We start from the raw sequence: 24,112 nt of genomic DNA on the forward strand, positions 1-24,112 counted from the left end.
AAAAAGTTCTAGTAGGATTATATTTTAAAAGGAAAAGAGAAACTAAATACTAGAAAGAAAAAAAAAACCCAAGCATTTATATATAGTAAAACAAGAACAAAACTAGGAAACAGAGCATGGCTTCCAGTTGGAAACAATGGTCTGGGTGGGTGTAGGTGCGTTGGGGGAAGAGGCTGGGCCAGGGAGTGAGACCTTGAGACATCCTTCTTGCTTGTCCACAGCTTGTCGTTGGCCCATGCACTCAGGCCACCTATACAGTCTTTATGATCTGGTCTCCCCAGAGCCCTCCAGGCCAGCAAGCATAACTTTACTTTGCTTCTTGGGATGTTTTCAGTTCTCACCCTATTTCACACTCTTCTCACGATCCTTTACCTCCTGTGTGATGAGATTAGCACACAGCAGTTAGGTCACACTGCTGAATGAACTGATCCTGCCTTATCTCCCTGGAGTTCCTGTGGTGTTTGGTTTGGTCGCTGCACTCTTTCACCCACTTACTCCCACACATGTGTATGTACACCCTGCCTCTGTCGCCTGGGTTTGTCTTTGAGGTTGCAACACTTTTTTTTTTTTTTTTATAATTGATTCCAGGTTGCTTAGTAACTGCTCTCTTCCCTGTCTCTGATGCCAGTGGAATTGAATGGGATGGAAAAAGACAACTTCTGGGACCAGCTGATGGCAGAATGTGTAAAGATGTGGTGACAGGGAACATGCAGTCAGCGATGACTCCTTAATGCCTGCTGTTGGGACTGGGTGGGTGTTAACACAGAATCCTGAGCAGAGGAAATGATGGTTAATAATCAAGATTAACTAACCCTGGAAAGCTCTGGGCCAACAGCAGCTCCTTCTAAGTCCTTACCTCATCAGTGAAATGGGGTTTAAGAGCAAGGTCACAGATTGCAGGTTTATGTCCTTCCAAATTCATATTCTGAAAACCGGCCCAAGGGTAATAGGAACTGGAGCTTTGGAAGGTGATTGCAACACAAGGGTGAAGACAGCAAGAATGGGATTGGTGTTTTTATGAGAATGTAGAAAGCCAACTGGTTCTTTTCCTGTCTGATCAGGACAAGGCAGGAAACAGGAAGTTGGTCCCGACCAGACAATCTGCCAGCCCTTTGACCTTAGAGTTCACAACTTCAGGAACTGTGTACATTTCTGTTGTTTAAGGTTCCCAGCTTATGGCACGTTGTTACAGCAGACAAAACCAAGGTGTAGACACAAGGCCTCCTAAAATCAAACTGGTGTGCTTCTGGAGGCTGTAGGCTCTTTTCATATCCCAGCAGGGCATGGGAGTTGTGGTCCTGTTCATGTGCTGGGTCTTCGGAGACATTTCTCAAAGCACTTTGCATCATTAATGGACTATCAGTCACCCAGAGACCAAACATAGATGAGGCTTACAATGTTGAAGAGTAGAGCAAATTAGGCCTTCCCATTTCTTATGACACCACTGACATCCCACAGAAACCCAACCAAATGGAGCCTAATGAATCACCCGACCCTTCCACAGAATACACTCTAAGGTATACGCTAGACAGAATTCACCGACTCATGCATCTGGGCCTTCTCTTCTCTAGATCATGAGGTGGCTTTATACCTTTTATTCACCAAACAAGTGATATGGCTCACTTTTACCAAACCATCACTGCTTACTGGTCCTGGTTTGCTGTATTGTATCTAGGCCTTTGCTATAGAATGAATGTCTGTCCTCCCCACCTCCCCAACACCTAAAGAGACAGTATCGGGAGGCAGGGTTATTGATAGACAAGTAAGTCATGGGCATCTAGTCTCCATGGGTGGAACAGTCTCCTTGTAATAGATTTTAGAGCCCGTGTTTGTATTTTCTGTCTTGTGGGGACAGGGCGAGCAGATTCCTGATGACCAGTCAGGAAGTGGTTCACATCAGACACTGACAAGGGTCTGTGACTTAATTTTGGCTCTCCCAGCCTCTGCTCACAGACCGCCCAGTCTCTGGTATTTCGCTTCTGCAGTGAGAAGAGATTAAGACAGCTCTCTTGACTATATCATTCCCATATTCTTCAGCCACACATTTAAAACCTTTTCCTTGATTTACTTTCATAGACAGCTGGTTAAACCAATCGTGAAAAGACTCACAGTTTCCCACAGGAAATCACTATTTCTTAAGCCTTTGGATGAGCTTAAGGGCACCCTTGTTCTAGGAGGATTATACATGGACCAGAGAGGCGTGTGGAGCAAGGCTCTTAGCCCCCATCCACTAGAAGTGTGCTGTGGACTTCCTTCAGCTCACACGAGGAAGACAAGCTCACTACACATAGGAGTCACAGTAGTTCATGCACTCAGCCTTCACACCAGATGTTCAGTCAAATGTGGTCTTAGACACTAATGACCTTGACTCTCCTTCCTTTGTCCTTGCCATTCTATTCTTGGAGTTTCTTTTTGGTTTTCTTAGCTCACCTCCTATTTCTGTCCCCCACCCATACCCCATTTTTTTTTTTTTTTTGGATCCTTTGTTCTTTGTCTCTATTGGATTTCCCCATCCCTGTCTCCACTAGCCTGCTTCCTATTCACAGAATCCCGGAGCCACTGCCGTTTATTCTCTGCAGTTAGAACAGACAAGGTTTGCTTACACGGAAGTTTGGCTAAGGTTCTGGAAGGTTCTGAGGAGGAGCAAGAAAAAATAAAATAAGAATCCGCAGAGTAAACATGGAAGTTATACCAAGGTGGGGCTTTTTTTTTTTTTTTTTTCGAGACAGGGTTTCTCTGTGTAGCCCTGGCTGTCCTGGAACTCACTCTGTAGACCAGGCTGGCCTTGAACTCAGAAATCCACCTGCCTCTGCCTCCCAAGTGCTGAGATTAAAGGTGTACGCCACCACACCCAGCCTTCTTCTTTTTGTTTTTCAAAACAGGGTTTCTCTGTATAGCCCTGGCTGTCCTGGTACTCACACTGTAGACTAAACTGACCTATAACTCAGAGGTCCACCTGCCTCTGCCTTCTGATTACTGGGATTAAAGGTGTACACTACTACTGCCTGGTTAGTTGTGACTTCTTCTGAAGCCTCAGCTTATAGTCAGCTACTTTCTTGCTGTTTTCTCAGTTTTCCCTGGTCTTGATTGTCTGTATCCCAATCTCTTATAAAGACGTCAGTCATGTTGGATCTGGATTCATCCCTGTGACTTTACCTTAATTATTATCATTAGAGGCACACACACACACACACACACACACACACACACACACACACACACATTTTGGGGTGAGACACAATTCACCTCTAACTATTACTAGCAGGCTTCTTGTTTCTGAGGCCAATGACCTGGCAGAAACATTAAGTATAATAGAGTTGACAGCTTCTCCTCTTTTATTTGGTGGTGGTGGGGTCTTTCCACCTATGTGGCATATTTTTTTACCTTTCCTGTGGCTAATGTTAGCCACTGCCCTTATGTGCCTCTTTTTACTCAAACTCCCTGTTTTGAAGTTTCTCAGTCCTCTGCCCTGGGTCCTTTTCTCGTTTGTACTATACACAGACTCTAGACAATATTTTTAATAATTGCAATGATTTTATTTATTTATTTATTTAGTTAGTTTTTTGAGACAGGTTTCTCTGTATAGCCCTGGCTGTCCTGGAGCTCACTCTGTAGACCAGGCTGTTCTCGAACTCAGAAATCCACCTGCCTCTGCCTCCTGAGTGCTGGGATTAAAGGCGTCATCACCACGCCCGGCTAAGGTGGGGCTTCTTAAAGCAGGAAGAAACCCAGAAGTTTTCCATACCTTCTTTTCTTGACTCTACATGGAGAAAAATGAAGCGGCCTCCTTCACACATAGACAGCTAGATAAACCAATCATGAAAAGACTCACAGTCCAATGAAGTGAACCCCATTCCCTACTTCGACATTGTAGTATTGAAATTTGATTATTTTTCTGGCATCACTGAACGCATGATCTTCACAACAGTTGGCAGCTGTGACCAGCCCCTCACTAACTTTTTTTTTTTTTTTTTCCTTTTCATACTTCCCTGGACGCTCTTTGGGTTTCCTTCTCTGTGGTTCACAGAGTCCTCATGTTTTCAATTTTTGATCCACTTGCCTGTCGGGGCCATGCCGCCTTCCTGCAGCCTTAACACCACATTGCAGGTATTCCATGGCTTGACCCACTTTCTCGACCCCTCCACTTGGTTGAGGTTTCCTTGCTCTTCCCTTCTTTTGCCTAGACTAGCCTTTCTCGCGCAGGTTTTACAGCTCCCTTCGCTCATCTGTGCTAGCTGGACACGGTCACCTCTTTGGTTACTGGCCTGCGCGTGCCAACTATGCACCTAGTCCTGTACAGGTGTCCAGTGAAGGAGTGATGGATGGGCCAATGCGTGGAGGACTAAGACTTGGTAACAAGGAAGGTGTTGTTGGCGTTGGTGCTGAGAGCATCCAAAAGTCAGGTGGATCCAGATAGAGCGAGAGAGACCCCAGGCAGAAAGGCTGCTGTCGCTAAGGCGGGAGCCGCCCACGCGGGATGAGCCTCGCACCGCCCCTCATTCAATCCCGTGGTCCAGCAGCGACCACCGCCTCCACCGCCCACCGGCCCCGCGCTTCGCTCTTGGCCCAACCCGGCCACCGTCGCCCTCGGAACGCTCGCTCGTGACCCGGAAGCGCATTCTCCCTAGCAACTGCGGGTCTGCGGCGGCGCCGGCCTCCGGGGAGCGACGGTGAGGCTCCTGTCCCCTCCCCCTGCGCACGCCCCGGCCGTCCGGCCCGGCCTTCCCTCCGCGCCCGGGACCGTGCGTCCTCGCCTCACGGGGCGCCCGACCCCGGCGCCTCTGGTCGCCTTCCGCCGGCCCCGGCCCGGCCTCAGGCGCCTCACGCCCCGTGGGCCCTAACTTTTTGTAGTGCAGTTCAGTGCGAGAGGAGGGAGACGGGACGGGTGTCGGTGTCTGGGGAGCCGCGGCATCCCGAGGCTTGGGGCACTGGGGACGCGTTCTCTCGTGGGTCCTGATGGAGGCTGACAGGCTTGCGGCGCCTCGGGAGTGATGAGCGGCAGCGCTTGCCGATCGCCGAGCTTTCCAAAGCGATAGACTTTATCCCGTGTCTGTACGCTTTGAACCTACCATTTATTTCCCCGGGAGTTAGCTCTGCAGTTATGAATGAGCTGTGGACAGTGTATTGTATCGTAGCTGTCGTGGCTTCCAGTTTTATACAGAAGGAACGTCCTGGGACCTGACTAATCTTGGGAAAGATTGCAAGTAAAATTGACTCCGTTAAATAGGGACAGGTGTAAATATATCTCTGATTTACACTTCAAAAGATAACTGTGGCACCGAAAACCTCTTTTGAGTTTGGACAAGTGGCACCAAGAAGACCTTAGACATTGCTGTTCTTAATAGAATGATGGAGTGGAAACAGAGCTGTGAACAATGTGCAGAATTATTTAGGAATAAAATTCAGGAGCTTTTTGAGATTCACCATTGAAAATAGTATCATTTAGCTTCAGTACTAAGCACCTGTAGTGTTCATGCACTTGAAATAAGTTTTAGAAGACATACAAGGTGGTGCACATCCCACCATTGGGAAAACAAGAAGATGACATATGATTAAATACAATCTATCTGGTAGGCATTCAGTGCTGTGTAGTAGGTTAGGGGGTGGTACTTTCAGGAACATAGTTGATTTGCCTCTGAAGGATAGAAACACTATGTATTGGAGGGAACTGAGTGAATGAAATAATTTTGTAAATAATATTCTTTAGGGTTTGGGAAACATTTCCAAGTGGTTTAGTTCTTATATAAAAATTAAAGTCACTCTGATCTTGATCCATTTCTTTAAGAATACACCATGTTCTTACCCCTTCTAGATCTTTTGCTTCTGCAGTCAGTGTTACTTTTATGTAAAACACAACAGTTTAAAATAGAGTTACTGTTCAATTCGTAAGACTCAAGAGTCTTGTGGAAAATTTGCTCTTTGACTGATTTTATTTTTGAGTGTTTCATGTGTAGCAGGCACTGTATCAGGAGACAGCAAAAACAATGGTTGCTCAGCAACCAATTACTATGTTTTATCTATGGTGTGACCCCCCCCCCCACCGTCGTGTGTGTGTGTGTGTGTGTGTGTGTGTGTGTGTGTGTGTGTGTATAGCTTATCAGTCTTTGCTGCTCTGCTTGACTTAAGCTGTAGGGAGACCTTTGCAGTCCTGCGGCAGGTGCTGCGCTTGGCTGTGGAGTTAAGAATGAATTCAGATGTGACGTCTGTCTGTAGCAGATGATAGAGCTGCAGTTGTGATGTGCTAAGGGACGTCACAGATGAATGGAGATGGTCAGGATGTGTGGGAAAGGAAGCGCTTCAGTCTCTCTGAAGATAGCAGGGCAGAGGCCCTGTGCTGGCAGGGTGACTGGAGAGGACCAGGGACAGAAGGGACAGCTTTAGAGAGGGAGCTGGGGCCAAGTGGAACAATCTGGTAGGACAGAGGGCTGGAGCGGTGGCGTGGGGCCAGATTCTGCTGGATCCTGTAGGCAAACTGAATTTTTCTTTGTGCTTTGAATAAAGAGAAGCCTCTATGGAAGGTTTTACTTAGGGACTTAGGCTGTGTGTTGGGTGGGGATGACACAGTATGTTTGTGTCTGAATAGCATGCTTTGTGTTTCTACAACTGGTTAGCCTTTGTATTGTTTTCTCATTTGTATTGATTTCTTCAACTTGCTCCCTATATTTTGTAAATTTTAATAAAAAATCTAAATTTACATCTATGTGTGTGTGTGTGTGTGTGTGTTTGTGTGTGTGTGTATAGGTCTTTGGATCGTTTGTGGGGGTCTCTCCTGCTACCAGGTGGGTCTCTGGGGATTGAACTCAGGTGGTCAGGCTTTGTGACAAATTCATTTTTTCCTGAGCCATCTCATTGCCTCTCATGCTTTATTATAGTTTGAGAAGTTCCCATATCCCACTTGCAAGATGTACTCATTTTTCTTTTATTTGGGAAAAAAGAATTGGGGCTAAAGAGATGGCTCAGCTCTTGTTCGAGACAGGGTTTCTCTGTGTAGCCCTGGCTGTCCTGGAACTCACTCTGTAGACCAGGCTGGCCTCGAACTCAGAAATTCATCTGCCTCTGCCTCCCAAGTGCTGGGATTAAAGGTGTGTGCCACCTCGGCCCGGCAATGGCTCAGCTCTTAAGGGCTAGACTCCTAACCAAAAATATAAAAGAGGCCATTATGGCTAGTTGATGAGAAGCAATTTTAATCAGTACTACTGCTTGGAAACCAGTTTTTGTGTCTTTTTTTAAACTTTTTTTTTTTTTAAGTTGTAGTAAACCACATAATATAAAACCTACTGTCAGGCTGGGAATTAGCTTAGTTGGTGAAGTGTTTGCAGCACATGAAGACCTGAGATCCATATCCCAAGCAGCCTTGTAAAATGCACACCTGGTGTCATGTGCTTGTAATAGCTGTGCTCAGGAGACAGAAGGATCCTTGTGTTTTGCTGTGATCTGTGAACCCCAGATCCCAAATGAGAGACTAGCTTAGAACAAAAGAAAGCAAAACATAGCAAAGCAAACCCGAGCCCTCCAAATGAAAACCAAGGTAGACAGCGTCTGAGGAATAACCCAAGGTTGGCTTGCAGGTTTTCAGGTGCATGCGTCCATCCACATACACCTAATCATTTTCAAGTGTTTAGTTCAGTGGGGGTAGCTTTTTAGTGAAACGTAGCATATTTTGAGAGAAATCCGTTCTCTTCTTGCCTGCTGTTGGCAACCACCATTCTGCTGTCTGTTGTCATAATTTTGGCCCCTTTGTTTAAGTGAGTGGACTTGTGCATTGCTCCCACCGTGCCTGTCTTCCATCACTCAGCTCAAAGCCGTCAACTAATTTCAGGGCTTCATTCTCACAGTTGGGGCAAAAGAGGTTTTTTTTTTTTTTTTTTTTTTTTTTTTTTTTTTTTTTAAATCTTCTATTTGGTTTGCCAGTAATGAATTTGGAAGCCCTGATGAATTAGGAAATGGTCCCTTTCCTTCAGTTTTCTGTTATACTTTGTATGCATTTGGTATTTTTTTCCTTACCTGTTATCATTTATTAGTGTTTCTATCTGGTTTGGTGTGCCCTGTGGGAAGGTTGTTGTTGTTTGACTAAAATCTGGATTTTTTTAAATGGAAAGTATTTATGATAGGTGTTTCTTTTTTTAATGGACTTTGGTTGTGCATTTTATTGACCTTATTAATCATCTGTGTGGTTGTATACTTGTATACTTGTGTTCTTGGTCACCTTATTCTATGTGTTTTCAACTGCAGTGCACTTTCTATTATATGTAAGCATCTTTACAAAATAGAATCAGATTGCTTCTCAGCCTTTTGGCTTAAGATCTAGTGTAAAAAATAATCAGTTATCTTTTCCCCTCATTTTCATGTAAGTATAGGTGTGTGTGTATGTGTGTGTACTTGTGGACATGTGTTTCGTGAAGCCTGCGGTTGGTGTGGGGAGTCATCTGTGTAGATTTTCTGCCTTATTATTGAGGTGGGGTCTCTCATTGAAATCCAGAGATCATTGATGGGACTAGTCTTGCATTCTGGCTTATTCTGGGGATCCCTGGTCTCTTCCTTCATGACTTGAAATACAGGCAAGCTGCCATACTCATCCATCATTTATATAGTTTCTTGGGATCTGGACCCATGTCCCCAGGCTTGCTTGCAAGGCTAGAGTTTTAGCCACTGAACCATCTCTTCAGCCTGGAATCAGATACATGTATGTATGTATGTATGTATGTATATTACACAGAGAAACCCTGTCTCACTGCCTCTGCCAAAAAGCCAAACCTCTTTATGGTTACACATGCATTGAATTAATTTTTTCTTCATTCCTCTGCTAATCTCATACTTGCATCTATTATGATTTTATCTCTGCTTTAAGGACTTCCTTTAAAGTTTCTATTAATGGGGGCTTATTGGTGATTGTTTTAGCTTTTGTATTTCTTAAAAAGGTATTTTATTTGCTTTAGAAAAACATTTGTTAAGTAATGAATTTTAGATTTTTTCCCCCCATCAATCACTTAAAAGATGTTGATTTATTGTTTTCTGTCTCACTTGTTTCTGATAAGAAAGCAGCCAAGATCCTTTTGTTTCCTGGTACATAATATGTTTTTTTTTTTTTTTGTGGCTGCTTTAAAGATATCCTTTTTAATAAACTGGTTTAACCAAATTGATTGTGGTATCTATTAGTGTAGTTTTCGTTATATTCCTTGTATTTGGTATCATTGAACTTCTTGATTTCTGATTTTGTAATTTTTATCAATTTTGTAAAGTATTTGACCGTCATTTTTCCCAATATTTTTCTTTCCTGTTCCTCTCCCTTGTAGATTTTGATTAAATATATATTATGTTGCATGAGGCGGTTCTGAGCTCACTGATGGCTCTGTTAAGTTCTTTCTTTGGATTCATGTTTTTGCCCATTGCTGTATCTTTGAGTTCACTAGCCTTTTCCTTGTGCAATATCTAACCTGTTACTAGTTCAGTCATCCTGTTATTCTATGACATGTTATTTAAGATATGTTCACCATATCTTTAATCTCAGACACGTATGTGTGTGCATGTGCCCACATGCCATAGCATGTTTGTAGAGCTCAGAGGACAACTGTGGGATCAGTTCTTTTTCCATTTTTCCATGGTTCCTGGGGTGAAGCTCAAGTTGTTAGGCTGATTTGGCTGGTAATGGCCTGTTGCCATCTCATAGACCCAGGTGCCAGAGTGTTTAATCTCTAGGGGCCTTACTTGGATGTTCTGAATATTTTTCTGTCTTTTCTTAATATATTCAACTTTACCTCTAGCCCTTAAAGAATATGGTGTAGCCCTAATTGCTGCAGCTTTCATGTCCTTTGTTGTTTGTTATTCTGAGGCACTTCTTCCCCCAGTGTCTTTCTTTACATTTCCTCTTCTAAACCCACACCCCTATTAATTAAATAAAGAGCACACAGTAGGTGATGATTTCCTTATTTTGTATATTCAGGAGCTGAAACTTAACTTGGGAGTTTGTTTTGGTTAAGGTCAGATAGTTAATGGTTCAAATTTAAATTTAGTTTTTTTCTAACCATATAACTTGATTCAAGCAAGACAGATAAATATAGAACTAAAATAGGAGATGAATAGGGAAAATTACCATAACAGAGCAAAGCATGCAGGGCCATGCTGTTCATAAAAGATTTCCAAAGATGCAGGAAGCATTTGGGATGGGCTTTGGAAGTTAGGAATCTTGCAGGCCTCTAATGTGAGGGAAGCATCTGTGGGCATGTAGTGTATGGGTGGGCAGGAGAGGCAAGGGGACTGTATTGCTCTGCATGGGCTTGGCACACGGGGTACGTGTTTGGCTGAATTGGGTGTGAAAGCAGATGACAAAGGAGTTGGATTGAATTGCAGAAGTGGTTTTTTTTTTTTTGTCTAGCTTTAAAACAGCCTTTTGTATGTCTTTAGCTACTGTATGAGTCTGATCCAGGGCAGACATCTTTTAAAATCTGCCTTCATTACTTAGTGCAGTCTTGCACATAATTAATTCACAGGTTATTGATTGATTGATAGAGTGTTTTCTTACTGTTACTTAGTTACTTTATTAGTGCTTGTGATTGAATTGTTTATTGTATGAGAAGTCTTAAATCTTGTGTTCATAAAATTCCTTCCAAAGAAGTCAGCATACCTTATGCTGATTTATGTATTGATTATCTTAGCAGTTAATTTACTATACCCAAGAGTATCCCACTATCTTAGCAACTTGGATACAGCTTCAACTGTAGAGTCATTGGGTAGCTGTTTTGTTTTTGTTTGTTTTCAAGACAGGGTTTCTCTATGTAGCCGTGGCTGTCCCAGGATTTACTCTGTAGACCAGGCTGGTCTTGAACTCAGAGATCTGTCTGCCTCTGCCTCCTGAGTGCTGGGATTAAAGGTATATACCACCACTGCCCAGTTCTATTTTTTTCATTAACAATTAACAAAATTTATGTGTGTGATTGTTTTCCTTGCATATATATCTATGTACCATGTGTGTGCAGTGCCCTCAAGAAGCAAGAAGAGGGTAAGAGGGTATTAGATCCTTGGAATCCTAGCTACAGATAGTTGTGAGCCACCATGTAGCTGCTGGGAATTAAAAGTAGTTCTGAAAGAGCAGCCAGCTCTTGAAAAACAAAACAAACAAGCAATTGAAATTACATTTTAACTTTAGTGAGAATGCTACTAAACTGTACCATAAACATTATTCTTACTGTTTTTGATAGATATGCATTTTAAGAGATTTATTTATTATTTTTATTTTATATATATAAGTGTTTGCCTGAGTGTTTGTCTGTGCAGCAGGTGTGTACAGTGCCTGTGGAGGCTTAAAGGGTGTCAGGTCCTCTGTAACTAGAGTTATAGGTGGTTGTGAGCCATCATATGGGTGCTGGAAATTGAACCAGGGTCCTTCAGAAGAGCAGCCAGTGCTCTTTGTTGCAGAGCTATCTGTTCATCTCCTCCATCAGGTCTTTGGAGGCTTGCGGTCTTCCACTATTCTTTATGGTCCTTCCATCTCTGCCACCCCCACTAGGGTTAAAATGCATGCATCTGGGCCCAACCCTTTTTTGTTCCTCACATGGGTCCTGGGGATTGGAATTCAGATCCTCATGCTTACATGACAGATACTTTACTGATAGAATATCTTCTCAGACCCAAGTTTTTCATATTCTGTGCGTTGGAATAGTTTTAACACAGCAAACAGGATATTTGACATTGTATGTGTTTAAGATAGACCATGTATTCAATACTTATTTTAGTCTTTTGATATTAAATCTGTTGCTTTTCTTCCTGGTCACTATCAGGTTTGGTGGGAAGTAGGGGAGTAGCTTAAGGATGTATAGCTATATACTGAATACACTTGTATAGCTGGTCAGTGTTTATAATCATGAAGTAAGAAATCCTTTATCTGTTGAGGCATAACCTTCAGCACACATAAAAAAACTGCATTTGTTTCTTTATTGTCTGTTTAAGCATCTTTTAATAGTGACCATTGGTAAGGTTATTTGAAAACTGATTTAAGAAGTAGTTGTTATTCTATTTAGACTTTGATCTGTTTTTAATAATGAGGCCCTGCTATGTGCTTTTTTTCCTATGTATTTAGACTTTCTTGTCTTTTTTGGAAAAGTTGTTGAGAGGTTTTCACTGGATCTCCTGAACCTGGTTATGGTGATAAATTAATTTGCTGGTCTAGTGGAATACAATGTAACAAAGTATAATGTCTCTCAGCTTCTTTTCCATTTTAGATTAGAGTGTGTGTGTGTGTGCACGGCACACAAGAGCACTTGTGCTTGTGTTTATATATGTTCACCATGTACATGCTTCATGTCCATAGAGGTCAGAAGAGGGTGATGGGTCCTCTAGACCTGGCATTATAGATGGTTGTGAGCTAGTTTGTGGGTGTTGGGAACTAAACTCAGGTCCTCTTCAAGAGCAACAGTGTTCTTAACTGTGAGCCACCTCTCCAGCCTTTTGTTTCTGTAGCTCCAAGAGCCTGGAAGATTGTGCTTTTGTTTAGGTACCTTATATGGAACATTGTATTTTCTCTTCTTTCCTTTTCCTTTTCCTTTTCCTTTTCCTTTTCCTTTTCCTTTCTCTTCTCTTCTTTTTTTTTTTCCATATAATGAAGGTGTTTATTGTTCTGTTTTTTTTTTTTTTTAAAAAAAACCTAACCCTAATCTTAACCCTAATCCTAGCCTAAATCTATCCTTAATAGTAACTCTACTCCTAACCAAACACTAAAACTAATACAAGTACTAACCTAGCATAGGCCTAACAATAAAACTAACCAATCTTGGATCCTATACCAAAACTAAGCAATAACTTTGTCAACAAACCATAAAATTAACATAGCTATACTAAAAATCAAACCATGTATGAGCCTAATTGTAGCTTTAATTCTAATGCTCAACATGGTGGGGGTTGTTTGTATGTATGTTTTATCTGTTTGCTCGTTTTTCTTTTCTTTTTTGTTTTTGTCTTGAGACACGGTCTCTGTATGTCCCTGGCTGATCTGCAATTTTCTTTGGAGATCAAGTTGGCCTCGAACTCCCAGAGATTTGCCTCTCTCAGCTTCCCAAGTGCTACAATTAAAGGGTGCCACCTCATCCAGCTTTGACATAAACTTTTTATAGACCCTAACCAGAAAAGTCCCTAGCTTGAACCCTAAATCTAACTCTATCCCTAAGCTTAGCTCATATCCTAAACACTAACTATAAACCTAGCTCAAACTGTAGGGAATACTATTTTTCATGTGACCTATGCGTATCTTTTGAAATCACCTGTAGGTTAGTTATAATATCTAACAGAATTCTTGTATTGTTTAGGGAATAATGAGAAGGAAAAAGTGTATGCATATTCAGCATTTTTTTCTTGGTTCTTTTCGATCTGTATTGGTTAAGTCCACCAAGGTTGAACCTTTGGATTTGGAGAGTCCAGTGTACCACTGAATAGCTTACACAACAGAAATGTATTGCTCAAAGGTCTGGAAGCCAGAAGCCTGACATCCAGGTGTTGGCAGAGTTGATTCATGAAGGCTATGAAGAAACTGTTCCATCTCGCCCTCTCCTACCTTCAGGAGGTTGCTGGCAATCTCAGGCATTCTTTGGCTTTTAGACACACCATTTTGATGTTTGCCTTAATCTTCACATGATGTTATCTCTGGGAGTGTGTCTGTGTTCAAAATTTTCCTTTTTATAAAGACAACAGTCATTTCGTATGCCCCACTCTTATATGATGTCATGTTAACTAATTATTTCTTCAGAAACCAAATAACGTTACATGCTGAGAAGCTTCAGGGTTAGCACTTCAGCTTACATTGTGTTAGTCAGCTGTTACTGTAACAGCTATTGACTGACCTATTTTGCCTTATAGTTTTGGAGATCCAGTCTGTGATGAACTATAACTCTGTTGCTTTGGACCTGTGGTGAGGTCACATGGTGGAGGGAGTGCGTGGCAAACTAAATTGGATGTGCCATGTCCAGAGAACAAAGGAAAGAAGCAGAAAGGCTAGGATTCCATTACCCCCTTCCAGGGCTCATCACTAGGTCATAAGACCCTTTCCTAGGCCATTTCCTAATGACACAAGGCTCCTTGGGAGACATTCAACTGTGCAGTCATAACACTCTCCTTGTTCCTGCCACAGGGTAGCTCCTGCGGGGTCTAGGTGGTAGTGGTTTAGAAGCACCGTAGTTTGAAACTGGGGCTAATGTAAGAGACTTGTGATGAGGAATGGTTGGATTAAATGTGGTTATGCTATGCACTGGTTTTCATTGAGAACCTGAGATTTGTAAGAGAGAGAAGTCTCACAAAGACAGATGTTTCTGAGGCCCGAGGAAGAATGCCCCGTTAAGAGTCTCACAGAGTTGATGAAAAGGAGTCTGAGCTTCTAGAAAAGAGTAGAGATTCAGAGTTAAGGAAGAAACCATAGATCTTCACTTCTGAGAACTGGCTTAAGCTTGTTCAAAGTACAATTGTCCTCAGTATCCATGGGGTTAATATGTAAAGATTCAATAACATCAGATCAGTCATTACATTCGCATTTGCACTGGAGCAGGTGTGGGCTCGTTCTCTTGCACAGGATTTACATTGAATATAAAGATAACTCACATGCATGCATGCATGCATGTGTTTAAATGTATTTCTCTTTGTGTGCATGTGCATGTATGTGCACATATATACATGTTTGTGTGGTGGCTAGAGGACAACCTCTGGTATTATACACAGGGAGGCCACCCATCTCCTTTGAGATAGTCTCTTACAGGCCTGGAACTCACCAACTAGGCTAGTCTGGCAGTTCAGTGAGTGTCAGGGATGGATCCTTTGTTTGCGCCTCCCATGATGGGATTACAAGTGCCAGCTAGGATGCCTGCTCTTGTTTCTTGGGTTCTGGGGTTGAGCTCAATTGCTTGTGCTTGTAGGATAAGTGCTTTACTGATTGAACCACCTCTTCCCCTGTCTAAGATAGTTTAAGTGTATAGATGGATGGGCATAGACACAGATACAATCCCATTTAATATAAAGGACTTGGTCATCTTTGGATTTTGGTACCATAAGGATCTTGGAACCAGGGTTCCAAGGAACACTATGTTTAAGGCCTTGAGAGACTGGGAACCATTTTGAATCTCTTTTAGAATCTTTAACATCAAAGTAAAGAAGAAGTAGAGACTGAAAACTGGCAATGACTGAAGAGTGAGGATGTGCTTATGTGAGATTACTGTTTTCTAGAGATAGGTGTGAATATCCGGTGGAAACATAGCATGCGAGCTGTGCAAGGAGGGACGGAAAATACAGATGGAGTGCTTTGTAGAGTTTCTTTCTTTTTTTTTTAATTAGATATTTTCTTTATTTACATTTCAAATGTTACCCCCTTTCCTAGTTTCCCCTCTGAAAACCCTCTATCCCTTCCCCCTTTCCCCCTGATCACCAACCCATCCACTCCCGCTTCCTGGCCCTGGCAGTCCCCTATACTGGGGCATAGAACCTTCACAGGACCTAGGGTCTCTCCTCCCATTGATGACCGACTAGGCCATCCTCTGCTACATATGCACCTAGAGCCATGAGTCCCACTGTGTGTTTTCTTTGGTTGGTGGTTTAGTCCCAGGGAGCTCTGGGGTTACTGGCTAATTCATATTGTTCCTTCTAGGGGACTGCAAACCCCTTCAGCTCCTTGGGTACTTTTCTAGCTCCTTCATTGGGGACCCTGTGCTCTGCCCAATGGATGGCTGTGAGCATCCACTTCTGTATTTGTCAGGCACTGGCAGAGCCTCTCAGGAGACAGCTATATCAGGCTCTTGTCAGCAAGCTCTTGTTGGCATCCTCAATAGTGTCTGGTTTTGGTGGTGGTTTATGGGATGGATCCCTAGGTGGGACAGTCTCTGGATGGTCATTCCTTCAGCCTCTGCTTCACATTTTGTCTCTGTAACTCCTTCCATGGGTATTTTGTTCCCCTTTCTAAGAAGGATCGAAGTATTCACACTTTGGTCTTCCTTCTTCTTGAGTTTCATGTCTAATTGACCACCAAAAGGTTTTGAATTAATTTCTAGAGTTTCCTTACAAGCATTCCTTCTGGGCTGTAAGTAAAACACTTTTTATATATTGTATCTGGATACCACTGAACAACTGCAATGCTTTTTCTGATGATTGTATTACATTTTCTAGGTAGATTCCATTTATAACTGATCATTCTGAAATGCTGTTTATATAAAATTTTATGTAGCAATGGCTAGCTTCTTCAGAATGGTATTGAATAACAAGTACCATATCCATTGATAGCCTTTTCCTGTTCTTAAACTAATTGGAATGCCTTTAGTGCTTTCATTATTTATTATATTTTCTGTTTCTAGTTTTTAAAACCTTTTTTTGGCTTTATGAAACAGGATCTCTCTGTGTAACCCTAGCTGTCCTGGAACTCAGGCCAGACCTTGAACTCATGGAGATCCCCCTGCCTCTGCCTCCCAAGTGCTGGGATTAAAGGCATATACCACCACATCTGGCTAGTTTTTTTCTTTTTAAACTTTCTTTTTGAGTTAAACCTATACTTTGAGATATTTATCGACTCACATACAATTGTAAGAAATGAGAGACTTCACTCAGTTCTTTCTAGAATAACTGTAGTATATTATTGTAACCAGGGCATCTCAGCCACTGTCTCCCTGTATTGCCATGTGTTGGTGCTTTGTATTGGTGTTTTTCCAATTTCACATGTACTCACTAGCGATCGTGTGAGCTGTATATTTGTGTGTTTGTATGATCACCACCACAGTAGAGCTGTAGAAGAGTCTGTCACAGAGGTCCTTCATATTACCCTTTCATAGCTTCCGTCATGTCTGCCCCTGTCCAGCCTGGGTACCACACAGCTCTTCTCTACAGTTTTGTCATTTCAGGGGGACTGCATAATGGAGTCACATAGTACATCACTTGTGGGATTTCTCCTGGTATCATTCCCTTAAGCTTTGTTGTGGTTGTTGTGTGTATTGTTTGTACCTTTTTATTGCTGAGTAGGATTCTGCAGCATGCCTGATCATTCTGTGGAAAGATTGTTCTGCTCTTTTTGGCTGTTTGAATAAAGCTGCTGTGAGCATTCATGTGCAAACATAAATGTTCATTTCTCTAGCGTAAATGCTCAAAGTGCACATGCATTTATATTCTCCCGTGGTTAACATTTATTCTGTCTCTGATCTGTCTGCCTTTCTTTATGCATGCATGGAATACAGTTTTCTCCCTTAAATGCATGTGAGTAAATTGCATAAAACATTACCTCCAAATATTTCAGTGAGTGTTTGTGATAATAAAGACATTTTCTTACATGTGCACAAACATTATTAGTTTAATTTAACTTGGCTATTACTTCTATCAGGTCCACTGTCTCCTACTCATCAATTGGTACTAAGGTCCCCTTTAGTATTTTGTTTCTTTTTTCCTGTTTTAGTATAGTATATTATCTTATGGACTAATCAGTACAGCTTTACAAGGTACATTTTATTTTTACTGGCTCATATGGGTAGTGGAACCAAGGCGAAGAATGGTGAGGTGCTGTCCAAGTCACAGCTTCCAGGAGGAAAGAGACTAGATTCAACTCGGGTTTGACTTTCAAGGTCTCCTAACCACTGAGCTGTGTGGTCTTCCATGAACTATTTAGCTCATAGCAGCAATGTTTGGCCTTCCAGAAACTAATGTTTTAATTTCCTTATGTTGGCATAAACAAGCATTACTTTTTTTGTTTGAGAGTATTTTAATCATCTTGTGATGATTAGATATTTTCTCTTGTTTCAAATGGAGCTAACACTGAGTCCATTTTGCATCTGATTAGTGTCTCCTACAGGAAGTAGTCAGTATTTGAAATGAAGCTTTGGGCATTTGGGAGTTGAGGAGACCGTACCCCCTTTAAGTTTATTTATTCTCTTTATACCTCAATTTATACTGCTTCTTATTCCCAGGCCCCCCACAGTTCTTTCCTCCATCTCTCTTCCCCTTCTCCTCTTAGAGAGTGGAGGCCCCTCACTGGGTATCCCCCAACCCTGGCACATCAAGTGGGCTATGCCCATCCTCTCCCACTGATGCCAGACAAGGCTTACCAGCTAGAAGAACATACTCCACAGACAGGTAACAGCTTTAGGGATAGCCCCTGCTCTGGTTGTTCTGGACCAGCATGAAGACTGGGCTGCACATTTGCTATGTATGAGCAGGGAGGCCTAGGTCCAGCCCATGTATGCTCTTTAGTTGGTGGTAGCCCCCAAGGGTCCAGGTTAGTTGATTTGTTGGTCTTCCTATCTCTTTTGGGGCCTTCAGTTCTTCCCCCAACTCTTCCATATGAGTCCTTAAGCTCTATCCAGTGTTTGGCTGTGGATCTCTGCATTCACCTGAATCAGCTGCAGGGTTGAACCTCTCAGAGAACAGTTAGGCTAAGTTCCTGTCTGCAAGCATAAGAAAGTATCATTAATGGTGTCAGGGATGGTGCTTGCCCATGGGATGGATTTCTAGTTGGGCCAGTTATTGGTTGGCCATTCTCTTAGTCTCTCCATCCCCTGTCCCTGTATTTCTTGTAGACAGGATAAATTTGGGATTGAAAGTTTTGTGGGTGGGTTGGTGTCCCTATCCATCCACTGGGATTCCTGCCTAGCTACAGGAGGTGGCCTTTTCAGGTACCATATCCCCACTGCTGTGAGTCTCAGCTCAGGTCACCCCGATTGATTCCTGGGAGCCTTCCCTATTCCAGGTCTCTGGCATGCCCCGGAAATGCTCCCCAGTCTCCCTCCTCTACCAGTTGCATATTTCCATTCATTCTCCTGGCCCTCTGGCCATCTTTCCTGTCTCTCCTCACTGAATCCTCCCCATTCCCTTCTCCCTTCCCCTCCCAGTTTCCTCCATCAGTTCCCTCCCTTTGTCTGCCTCCTACAACTATTTTATTCCCTTTTCTAAGTGAGATTCAAGCATCCTCACTTGGAACTTCCTTCTTGTTTAGCTTGTTTGGGTCTTGTGGATGCCTGGTCTCTGCACTTTAGGTCAGTTAAGGATTATTTCTTTTAGGATGTCCTTCAGTGCTCTGCTCAGTCTTTACTTTCTCAAATGAAGAGTTTCCCTGTCCCTGGAGGAAGGCAGTTTTGTAATATTTATTGTTTCCAGGCTTCTTTGGACACCCTCCTCTTCTGCAGTACCATCAATTGCATGTGTATAGGTTTGCCAAGCTTGTAGTTGTGGGAACTGCTATCTCTAGGTTTCTTCATATCTGCTTTTGTGGACTACGTGCCAAGGCTCTGTATGATTGCAGCTTTTATATTTAACATACATCTAGAGGCAGCAAGTTCTTAGTGATGTAGCTTCTTTAGTGACAAGTTGAATGCTTGCAACCTAAAGATTTAATGTACTCACCTGAATTTCTGAGCTTTGGAGCTGGCCTGTGCTTTGACCCCTCCTCACACTATTTGCACAAGCACTGACTGTCTTCCCTGGGTTCCCAAGCTATGGTTTATTCTGTCTCCCTAGACATAGAGGTCCTAGGTGGGTCATAGTTGTACTTCAGTAGTTTTGGGGTTGTTTCAGTTGTTTGCTTGTATTTATTTATTTGGATTTTACTGTTTTTCTGCATGTACCTAACATTGTTAAGTACTAAATTTGTGGGATGGCTTTTATGAATAATGATGTTACCAATGAGTTGGCTTGGGTTATTTCTGTCTCTGGTTAGAAACTGAGTGTAGGCAAAGGGTGGCTGTTTTAGTCTTGGTGGTTCTGGGCTCTTGAGTACTAATAACCTATGGGCTAGGCTAACAGGCTTATCATTCTAAATCCTGAAGAATAGAGGCCTATGGCTCCTAGCTCTAGAGGTCAGAAACTTGCAGTCCTAGATGCTTAGGTAGTAGGTTTACTGTTCTGAGCATTGGCTGTTAGGGGTGCTGTACTCTGACCAGGAAACCAGTTTATTACAGTGGCTAGGTGCTGGTAGTAAGCAGCAGCAGCACAGCAGGTGACCAGTGTTACAGTTCTTGAACCCCGAGAGTCTGGACCCATGGCTTCTAGAGACTCTTAGTCCTTAGGGCTTGGCAGTTTCCTGAACTGTTCTAATTCTCATTTTTGTTTCTTTACAACCTTCTGTCTCTCACAGTCTTGGGTTTCTGCTTCCTCTCATCTTCTAATACCATCTTCTGTGATCTCAGGGACCCAACTCCCTGCAGCACTTTTGTCCTCACTAGCTTTCTTTAAGTTGCCTGTTTCTGCAGATAATACCATCTCCTCTTTGTCCTGTCAGTTTAGTGCCATGTTTTTACTATAAAGTCACAACTGGGCAAGAAAAGACCAGTGGAAGAAGCCTTCTCAAAAGGTGTCTCCTGGGGCTGGTGAGATGGCTCAGTGGGTAAGAGCACCTGAGTGCTCTTCCGAAGGTCCAGAGTTCAAATCCCAGCAACCACATGGTGGCTTATAACCATCCGTAACAAGATCTGACGCCCTCTTCTGGAGTGTCTGAAGACAGCTACAGTGTACTTACATATAATAAATAAATCTTAAAAAAAAAAAAAAAAAAAAAAGGTGTCTCCTGGTTGATTACTACCAAGTAAGCGGTACAGTCTGGTTATATAGTTGGGAGGGCATATGTGTAGCTAAATGAAGGATTGCATTTGCACTAATCACAGTATAGTGTCCAGTTGCAGTGAGCACAGGCCCACCCTGCTTTGGGACAGGCTTTGCATGCTTACTTGCTTCTTGCTGAGTTACTGAGGAGTAACTTGAATGAGAATAGCTTCAAGGTTATCTAAAGGTTACTGAATCTTGCCTTGACTGGATTGATGCCTTCCAAGGTTGGTGCAGGCTATCGGGGCGGTTGTACGGGGAGCAAGGCCTCCTGGAGCCAGAGTTGTGGCTTTCACTGCGGTGTTCCTGGCAGCTGGTGCATTCTCAGAGCGATAAAGTGTCTCAAGTAGCTGGCTTGTCTTGAGGTCAGTCTACCCAGTTGTCAGAGAGGAGGCTGCCAAGCTGATGGGTCCCTACTCCAAGCTTCCAGGCACGAGTGCACCCTATCTACTTCTATTCCGAGCCTTGAATGGGCTACTCCCAGAAGTTTCAGTGGTTTGCTCATTTACAGGAAAAAAAGGGCATTTATAATAGACTTAAAATTCAACATAAAACTGGTGTTCATGAAACACTTAGCAGTCCTTGAAGGCAGTTAGCAGGCTTAACAGTGCCCAGGCCCTGTCCCAGGGCCCTATGGTTTAGTCCCTTTGATCTCAGTGGTAGTTTTTATATGGGAAATGTAGAAAACTGCAAACCTTAGGGTCACCGTCTTCCAAATAACATTGAAAAGTGCAAATGTAGACATTTTCTTCACAGAAATAGGGGCTAGAGTTAGGGTTGTGTTTGCTGGGCTTCTCATATCCTTCACTACAAGGTAAACAGACCAGATCTGGAGCTGGCAGGTTGGCTTCGGGGCCACTGAGCTGCCCATATCTCACTGTATGTTTGATTTTAACACCTCAGGCCTTTTAATGATTAGAATTTTATGTTCTGCAATCCTCTATATTTCTTGAATTATATATTTTTTCTCTGACTTTGGGTATTTAAAGGTACAGATTTGTGACTTCTATGTCTTCTTCCAGGAGTGCTGCCTAAGACATGATACAGACCTTATGTTGTAAGCCAGAATGTGGCTCACATAGGTAGTAAATTCCAGATGTTTGTAGTGGCAGATCTGAGAGTGTTATATATTGTTATAGCTTTACCAAGGACAAAGTAATGATATAACTGACTTTAACAAAACTAACTGTTATTAAATTACTAACTCACAGAAGCCAGCTTGATAGTAATATCATGTGTAAAATTTAAAGAATGTTTTGACAAACATTGACATTTTATTTGAAATGATAGGAAACTAGGGAAAACTAGTTTCAATTCTTGTATGTTTTAGTCATTTCATTCAGCAGATTGTAGGTTATGAAAGTCACATTTTTCCAAATTGCCATGGTAAGATTGGCCATGTAGGCAAGCTTTGCAGTTCTGTTTATGTCTTATTCCTTTTTTAGATGATGGCAGTGATTACTGTTGAAATGATGTATATGGCTGGTAGATGAGTTAGTTTTCAGCTCTCATTAAGTAACTGCTTTTCTAACATACTATAGAATTTGGATTGTTCCTATGTTAGTCTTGTTTCATACAATATATGTACATAAAGGCCTTTAATAGTTTTTAATGCACTCGTGTGTGTGTGTGTGTGTGTGTGTGTGTGTGTGTGTGTGTGTGTGTGTGTTCACAAGATGGAGAACCATTTCATGTGTTATCCTAGGGCATAGGGTTGTCTGGAGTTAACCAGTTAGTCTAACCAGTGACTGACCAGTGAGCCTCAGGGATCCTCCTGCCTCAGCCTCCTTAACACTGGGATTACCAATGTGTTTCACTATGCCTGCCATTGTTATATGCTTATTGAACTCAGGTCTCTGTGCTTACAGAACAAGTACTTTACTGATGAAACCACTCTCCCCAAGCCTAATAGCTGTAGTTGTTACTGAGTTGATTGCTAAGTAGGATATTTTGATATGTCTGGGTATGGTGGAATAGCCTATCATTCAAGCTACTCAGGAGTCTGCAGCAGGAGAATTGCAGTTCAAGGCCAGTCATGGTGGGCAACTTAGGGACACTCTGTATTGGAGATGCTTTGTAAAACCAACAAAATAATGGAAGGAAAAAAAAGGGATTGGTAATATAGCTCAGTAGTAGAGTGCTTGTCAGTCAGGCATGAGGCCTTGAGTTAAATAGTGCCACAAAGACAGACAGACAGACAGACAGACAGACAGACAGACAGACAAAGAATTTTGACTTTGTAACCCATAATTGAGAGTTTTAAAAAGGAGATTAAAGAGTTTTCTTATTAGTTTAATTTAATATGTGTGTGCTTGTTTATGGATAGATGAAAGATATTATGTATTAGTTGGTAGTTGTTGAACTTGATAGTGAACATGTAGATAGATAACCATCAAAATATTTCCTACCCTCCCCCTTCTTTTTTTGGCACTCACTTTGTAGACATGATATAGACCTTATGTCTCTCTCACTGTGTAGCCTAGGCTGTCCTGTATCTCACTATGTAGCCCAGGCTGCCAGACTTACAGCAGTTTTCCTTAATCAGCTGCTCAAGTGCTGGGACTGTGAGCATGAGCACCATGCCTGGCATGAATATGTTTTCATTTAAATTCTAAATTTTTTTTAAATATATGTGTGGTATCTTTGTTAGGGTTTCTACTTCTATGGTAAGACATCATGACCAAAAACAACTCGAGGAGGAAAGGGTTTATTTTGCTTACATTTCCTGTAAGTGTAAGGATTGCCACAGTTCTAGAAATTCTGGCTTTTCTCAGGAAGAATGACTTGATGAGTAGGTGACTATTTTGTGTTCTGATTTCCATACTTTTTGGGTTTTAACCTTGCCTTAGATATGTTAGCTCTCTGTAATAGAGTATAGGACCTGTCCAGTGTAGATCAAACCCTTAAAGGTTTTGTTTCTAACTTCTCAAATAAGACAAATAGAAGACAGAGCTAGGCTGGGGAAGTAGAATAAGAGAAAGAAGAGGCATCGCTAGCTGTAGCATATAGTCAACAAACAGTTTTTGAAAATTCCTTGAAAAATTCACCCATAGAAACAGACCAGTTTATTGGCCCCCTATTATAGAGCCTCAAAAGTCAATATTGGGGTACATTTACCTTACATATCTTTTAAGTTTATCTTCCATTTGCTGACCTACTACAAAAATCCCTAACATCATTCACCTCCCCCTCTCATTCTGTAATGTGAATATTTTCATATGTACACAATGCTGTTGCTGTATCTTATACAAAGTTGGTTATCTTTTGCTGCTATCCACTATAGGAAGGATATTTATGAGTTTTTAGAAGTTTTTTTGAACACGTAGGTAGTGTTCCTCCTTTGGTCTTGTGCTTTGTGCCTAGAAAGCTATGCAATGAGACACTCACATAGTGGACTTAGCTCTATATAGCTTTTTTAAAAGAGGTGTTTCTTTTTTTTTCCTTTCTTTTGCATTCATGGTTTAATGTTTTATTTAGATACTAAAGGATTTTCTTTTTAAAAATTATTTTATTAGATATTTTCTTCATTTACATTTCAAATGCTATCCTGAATGTTCCCTATTCCTTCCTGCCCCCCCCC

At 42.0% G+C, this 24,112-nt stretch overlaps 1 protein-coding gene across 2 annotated transcripts in view; it reads left to right on the forward strand.

Moving 5' to 3' along the window:
• The first annotated feature begins 4,520 nt into the window (after positions 1-4,520).
• Positions 4,521-24,112, forward strand: part of Dis3l2 (DIS3 like 3'-5' exoribonuclease 2) — a 326,249-nt gene continuing 306,657 nt past the window's right edge. The window contains exon 1 of one of the 2 annotated variants that reach the window (XM_021198088.1): positions 4,521-4,670. The gene's annotated coding sequence lies outside the window, so the exon portion shown is untranslated. The remainder of the gene's footprint in view (positions 4,671-24,112) is intronic. The other variant, XM_021198087.1, reaches the window with a different exon arrangement.

Source organism: Mus pahari, chromosome 5, assembly GCF_900095145.1.
Source record: "Mus pahari chromosome 5, PAHARI_EIJ_v1.1, whole genome shotgun sequence".
Classification (NCBI taxonomy): Eukaryota; Metazoa; Chordata; class Mammalia; order Rodentia; family Muridae; genus Mus; species Mus pahari.